Here is a 7597-nt window from a genome sequence, read left to right on the forward strand (position 1 = left end):
AACTCTCTCCATTACCTTCATTATCTGATCTAAAAGCTTTATACCTCTATAATTTCCTCTTTCCAGGGCATCACCTTTCCCTTTATACACATTTACAATTACACTCTTCAGCCAATCATCTGGGACAACACACTCATAAATAATCCTGTTTATCAGGTCAGTGACTAAACTCACCCCTATATCGCCTGAGGCCTTCAACATTTCGGCAGTCAACCCAGACACACCTGCTGCCTTCCCCACCCTCATCCTGCCTATTGCCTCACTCACAGTAGCAGTATCAATCAAAGGCCAAGGGCCAGACACTGGATCTGCTGGCTCCAAACCTTCCCTGTCCCAGTCAAACTCCTCATTCAACAACCGGTTATAATGCTCTCTCCATGCATCTTTAATATCCTCACTGTTCACCACTACTCTTCCTTCATCATTCTTCACACACTGCTCACCTATAATATCCCGATTATCCCTCTTCACCTGACCTGCCACCCTAAATATATTTTTCCTTTCCCCATGATTTAGGTTATCAAGTAATTGTCTCTGTGACTCAGACTTTGCCCTGTATACCTCTCTCCTAGCCCTATGCTTGGCAGCCAAATATTCCTCTTTGCTACCACCCTTCTTCCATTCCCAGAAAAGCCTTCTTTTCTCCTTAATTGCAGCTTCTACACCCTCATCCCACCACCAAGTTACTTTATGTCTTGGTGGTCCTCTTGTCCAGCCGCATGTTACATCAGTAACTCTCAAGAAATTGTTCTTGAGGGCTCTGTACTGTTCATTAATGCCTCTGTCTACAGCTCCCTGTTCAGCCACCACTCTCCTCAACTCGCTATAGAAGGCATCCCTTACTACTTGGTTTTCAGCTTCCATATTTTCCTCCTAGGTACATAAGTCCTCTTTTTCATCACTTGTTCTTTAAGCACCATATCACAAATCAATAGTTTGTGCTGCTGCACACACTCCTCACTTTCGGAGTAACAGTAGCAATTATTTTGCCCAGGTTGGGTAGTGTGACGGCTATCTTTTCTCTGTCGGTGTCGAATCCGATGTCTAGGAGGGGTTTGACCATATCCAAGTATACGTCAATGTCATATTGCTCCGGGTTGAATTTTGGCAATGGGGTGCTTTCAAAGCTAGTATTCCGCTAGATGGCTCCACTGTTGCAGTAAACACCTTCCCTGCGCTGTTTAAAAAGCATATTTTTCTTTGTTAAATATCTATGCTGTTGAGTGAAAATGTGAATCACGGTAATGTCATATGCCGAAATATAAATAATACAAATAGAACACCTATATATAACGTATCGTTAAGTGTTTATATTTATCATAAACGGAAATTAAAATATCACTGATGGCATGTGATGGCAACCCGTCCTTCCAGTGACCCTATATTATTTAATTTCTGCTACATTTAGTGCAAATTTGGTTCTTAATACATTGTCTGTTCAGACTGTAAAGTACGCCTAGTGGGTATCTAGACTCATCCAGTTTCTTTGTGGGCAGAAATTTAATGTTGAGTAAATACTGGCATTCAACATTTTGCTCGCTTCCTTCACGCATGCGCACCACAAGACAGTCCCGTGTTTAAGTTTTTTCACGAGGGATGTCAAGTTTCCATGAAAAATTTTATTTTGATGGCGTGTAATGTCACGGATTCACTCAGAGTAGAAACGAGCTATATTCAAAACATTCGTCATTGGTTCATAAGTGACTATGTATAGGCAGTGAGTTTCACTGAGCGATATCTTTGTGTAATTGCCATTCCCACATCTTGCCTCTCTAGCTGTTAACTAAGCTACGCCCATTTCTCATGTCCCTGTACCCGATGTTGGTTACATTACTGTCGTAAATGGACACACTCAAACACACATAGTTCAGTAATGTGAGTTCCTGACTGTTGAGCGGAGAGAGAGAGAGAGAGAGAGAGAGAGAGAGAGAGACCTTCCCCTGCAGCTTCCTTGCACCATGAGTCATATTCATATGTATCATTGTAGCTTTTTGTAAATAAAGTGTTACAGTGAAGTTTTGTCTTTTTCTGTTGAGAACTAGTGGTTATTTTAATTTTTACATTTCACCAAGTACCTACCAAATAAATACCTTAAGGTCATCTTACCATCAATATCTCGCACACATTGCCTCCTCTTGGCAAGTCCCTAATGGTATGGTCATGTGAGAACTGTCTCCAGGCCACCTGTCCACACACATATGTTTGTAAGATCTTCCACTGACTGAGTCAGTAGCTTGTGCACATACCAGTCCACTTGACCTGGATGCAATCTCTGGGAGTAGACATTTAAGAGGATGCAGTAGTATTTACTCATGTGTTTTCACGTTTGCATATATATATATATATATATATATATATATATATATATATATATATATATATAAAATCGTGAATACTGAACTTGACTCCGTGTGAATCTTGTGGATCACTTGGAGGCGATGGCTTGGCTTGTTTACCTTCCACAGTCGTCTGCCCTCGGTGAGACCGGGCAAAAAATGACGCGTAAACGATCTTGGTTTTGGGACGGTTCCTCAGACCGGATGATTTATGATGGTGAATGCCAGTATTTACTCAATATTAAATTTCTGCCCACATAGAGACTTGATGAGTCAAGATACCCACTAGGCGTACTTTACACTCTGAACAAACTATGTAATAAGAATCTAACTTGCACTAAATGTAGCAGAAATTAAATAATATAGGACCACTGAAATGGCGGATTGCCATCACATGCCATCAGTGATATTTTAATTTCAGTTTATGATAAATATAAACAATTCATGATACGTTATATATATGTGTTCTATTTGTATTATTTATATTAAGGCATATGACATTACCATGATTCACAATTTCACACAACAGTGTAAATATTTAACAAATAAAATTGTGCTTTTTAAACAGCTCGGGAATGTGTTTACTGCTACAGTGGAGCCATCTGACGGAATACTAGGCTTTTCAGAAGCACCCCATTGGATGTGAGGTTTGGCTGCCATTGTGCAAGTTTCCTTTATCGTTCCTCCGTGCTTTATTCGGATCCAGAACCACTGCTGGCCACCGGTGTTATTCTGGGTGTTTTTAGCCCGACTTCTCGTTCTAACACCAGCGACTGAGCAGGGTCCTCTTTCTGGACCGGAAGTAAAGCACCCACAAAGGAACAGGACATAAAAACCAGGCAGTATATCTTAACACATATATTGTCTTAATTCCTACACTGTTACAATATAAAACAGAGAGGTATTGGATATACAGTAGACAGAGACACAGAGTTAGCCTTTAACACCAAGATTTACAGTTACACTTGAGACAGTATTCTGCATGTACACTTAGGTTGTTAGTTATAATATCGCGATACCCTTATTTCGTCTTTAGGCAGAATTAGTATTATATAAATTTAGTCCGATGCACTGGGGATGAACAGGGCCAAGAGTCAGTGGGGTGAATACTACTATAACTAGACAGGGTGCGGATCGCGACACTTGATGGAGTCACTGAGTCGCAACGGCACTTATTCACAGACTTTTGATTCTTCCGCGCACCCTAGTCTTGGTTCACAATTACTATAAGTTCTCTTATCTGGGACTCAGGCTATTTTCTATTCTGCCGGGTATCGGGCTTTAATAGGTTAGTGGTAACTTTCACTGGTATTATTCTGGCCCTCACTTTGTCACTATTCACCGTTATCTTCCCGTCTTGACTGTTCGTGATACAAGGGGCGTTAACGTCACTATTTACCCGTGTGTCCTGGGTATAATTCACTCTGGTGTCTGGGCGTGAGGGGAGGCCCTAGGGGGAGCCTTCCTGCAGAGGACAATACACTGCCCGCAGGGGAGTCACTGCCCGGGTCCTGGTCGTCGGTGGAGTACAGGGAAGCCCGTCTGTCTGGGGGCCTCGACCTGGGAGGAGGACCTCGTACTGGAGCCTCGTTGGTGGGGTGCAGGGAGGCCCTCCGGTCTGGGGGCCTCGACCTGAGAGGTGACCCTCGGGACTGGGGCCAAACAGCTGTAGGAGGCGGGCCTGTCGCCTCTGGCTCCGTGGGGAGAGAGAGCCTGGGTTGCTTTCACCTGGAGGCTGCTGGTCGGGCCTGTGGGTCCTAAGACTGCGGTCGCCTGTAGAGGGAGGCGCCGACAGGGGTGAGCTGCGGCACCATCTCCGTTGGGTGTCCGGCAGGAGCAGGGATCTCCCAGGGGTAGGCAGTAGGACCTGGGCTGGGCCTTGCCACCACTCTGGCAACACCTCCGGGGCAACACTCCCGGATGGTGACAAGAGCGTCCCACGCAGCCAAGAGGGAAAGGGTCGGCCGCGCAAGGGTCTTCCTGCGTCAGGAGGGCCTTCAGAGACACGAATGAAGGGCTTACAGTGGCCGCTCCTTCCCCGTCACGTACAGTGGCTGTGAGCGTGGTTTCGTGACTCCTAGGGCACGCAGCTGAAGGGCGTACAGTGACCGCTCCTTCCCCCGCATATACAGTGACCGTGCTGGCGGTGCTGCTCCTGAAGGAGGAAAAGGCAGAAGGGTACACGGAATCCATGCCCTCTCCAATACGTACTGAGGCCGTAGCCTTGGGTCTGCTTATGCTGGTACGTACTGCAGGTGTAGCCGTGAGCCTGCCCGCCCTATGAGAAGCAACTGAAGGGCGTACAGTGGCCGCTCCTTCCCCGTCACGTACAGTGGCCGTCAACGCGGTGTTGCTCCCGTAGGAGAGAAAAGCAGGAGAAGGGTGCACATAGGCCACGCCCTCTCCAGTACACACTGAGGCCGTAGCCGAGGGTCTACTTACCCTGGTGTGTACTTTGGCCGTAGCCATAAGCCTGCCTGCCCTTTGGGAAGCAACTGAAGGGCGTACAGTGGCCGCTCCTTCCTTGTCACGTACAGTGGCCGTCAACGCGGTGTTGCTCTCCTAGGAGAGAACAGCAGGAGAGGGGTGCACAGAGGCCGCACCCTCTCCGGTACACACTGAGGCCGTAGCCGAGGGTCTACTTACCCTTGTGCGTACTTTGGCCGTAGCCTTGGGCCTTCCTGCCCTTGGGGGGGTAACTGAAGGGCGTACAGTGGCCGCTCCTTCCCCATCACGTACAGTGGCCGTCGACATGGTGTCACCTGGGACTGAATCTTGTTCAGTCCCACCCCGATTCTGGTGACGGCTGTCCTGCTCGCAGGGTCGTTGTCTCTTCCCGCTTACCTGGTGTTGGGATAGTTGCGGGGAAGAGGGACTCAGGACAGTAGTGTCCCGTTGACCCTCTTGTACCAGGTCACTAGCCCCACCGTGGTGTCCTCCTGGGGTGGTGGTGTGGTAGTGGCTCGGTGGTGGGGAGGGGGGTGGCGGGGTGGGTTTTCCGGCGGTGGCGGGTATTTTAGACAGAAACGTTCAGCTGTAGATATTCTGCCTTCTTACTCATCAGATTAACAAAACAATTGACCAACATCGTGAAACACACACAGTAGCACTTGATATTTCAAAAGCATTTGACAGAGTATGGCACCAGGCCTTACTGTCTAAGATGTCACACTATGGTCTTGCATCACTGGTTCCTCTAATTTCTTCTTACCTTCATAGTAGAAAAATACGGATCATGGTAGATGGAATTTTTTCTCAGTTTCATTCCATAAATCCTGGCGTACCTCAGGGATCAGTTTTGGTGCCAACCCTCTTTCTCATTCATATAAATGACCTCCTATCTGTCACGCACAACCCAATACACTCTTACAGTAGGCCTATGCTGATGACTCGATCCTTCATAGTTCTTTCACATTATGACCTCCTTTACACAATTTGATATTATAAATTCCCAAATAAACACAGCAATTTCTCTGAACCAGGACTTTTCTAAAATTAATCAGTGGGGACAAAAAAATCTAGTCTCATTTAATGCTCAGAAAACTAAATACATTAATTTCTCCAGTAGAAAGAATCCCTCAGACGCTCACATAATTTTAAATGATGTCAGTATTCCCTTATCCACTACAATTGATATCCTAGATGTTACTCTAAACCCCAACCTTAGCTGGACAGCTTATGTTAAATCCCTTGCCAAAAAAAGCTTCTAAAAAACTGGGACTTATGTACAGAGTTCGTGAGTTCTTCACTGACGAGCAGATGGCCACAATATACAAAAGTCATGTGCGTTCTCAGATCGAATACTGTTCACTACTGTGGAGTGGATGTGGAGCGGTTGCATTGAGGCAGTTGGACAAAATTCTAAATAAAGCCATCAAGTTAATCAATAATCCTACCATAACGCAGGACCTTCCTCCGTTATCCGTATATAGAGATGTTGCTTCTTTAGCACTATTTTATCGACATTTTTACCGTAAGTGCTCTAACGAACTGACTTCTGCGAACTTTCAGCGCGTCGTCTGCTACCAAATTCAGTCTAGGCAGCTCTTTCCCAGTTACTATGCATGTAATATTTGTGGATTATTTTTACTTCCTTGTCGAACACTGAGATACAGTATATATCGTTGAGAATAATCAAACACTACTTAGAAAACTCATAACCAATATGAATGATCTTTTTCATCATCATCGCCAGACGCCATGTATCCCAGACAGGGTGGCCAAGGGCTTAGAGGTAATTGTTTTACAGGGAGGGGCACTAATCCTCCACCAACCCCACTTGACGTAGGGATGCCAACAGCATCTGGTGTTCCCAGGCGGTCACCCATCCAAGTACTAACCAGACCCAACGTTGCTTAACTTCGCTGATCGGACGGGAAGCGGTGTACTCAACGTGGTATGGCCGTTGGTTCTTTTTAATTTGTGCAATTTCATGACTTACGATGGTAGACTCGCTTCTTAAATGTTAGTACTTCCAAATTCTCTTTGCATAAATGCTATTTTAATTGTTGGATATCGTAGCTGATCCCATACATACATGAAATCCTAATCAGTATTCATTCTTAACACCGATTTCCGACATGACAGTCATTGTCTTACCTGTAATTTATTAGTTTGTAAATTTTACCTCTTAACATTTCTCCAATACACTCGCGCATGCGCACCAGAGGGACAGTCCTGGATTTGAGAAGAGGCCACCGAGAGTATTTACAAATACATGACGAAGGCTAAACATAGCTGAAGTAGAATGTGGTTGGCGAAGGGTCAGCTTCTTAATGTGCTGCTACCTAACGTGAACAGGAAACCATTTGGCTTGTCACTCAGTGTAAAGTCACCCATGGACAGAAGGAAGAAGAAAGAATGAAGGAAAGATAGACAGAAGAGGGAATGTAGTCACCCGTAGACAAAAGGACGAGGAAGGAATGAAGTAAAGAACGACAGAAAAGGAGGGAAAGAAAGAAGGAAGGAGGAAAGGAAAGGATAGACACCCGAGAGCAGCACTGCATGCTGTTACCTAATAAATGCGAATATTGTTTTCTGTGATAAAAGTGTTTTCTTATCCATTTCTTTTTTCAAAAACTCTTACCATTGTTACTACACAATTATTTTGCAGGTGCTACAGTTTCTACATTTCTTATTCCTAGCTACCTGTTAACCTGTAAGTGCATACTCCCAAGAAAATACACATCCAGACTGGAACAAACTGCCTTCCCGGTGGCATGTGTAATACAGAGAGAAGTCTTACCAAGTCTCCCGTGCCA

General features: G+C 45.3%; 1 non-coding gene across 1 annotated transcript; it reads right to left on the reverse strand.

Annotated features, from left to right (window-relative positions):
- Positions 1-6627: 6627 nt before the first annotated feature.
- On the reverse strand, positions 6628-6746 carry LOC145408912 (5S ribosomal RNA). The gene has a single exon (XR_013899011.1). It is a non-coding gene; the product is annotated as a 5S ribosomal RNA (ribosomal RNA).
- Positions 6747-7597: the final 851 nt, after the last annotated feature.

The sequence above is a fragment of the Coenobita brevimanus genome, chromosome 78 (assembly GCF_032717465.1).
Source record: "Coenobita brevimanus isolate Jiangsu-jjx chromosome 78, ASM3271746v2, whole genome shotgun sequence".
NCBI lineage: Eukaryota > Metazoa > Arthropoda > Malacostraca > Decapoda > Coenobitidae > Coenobita > Coenobita brevimanus.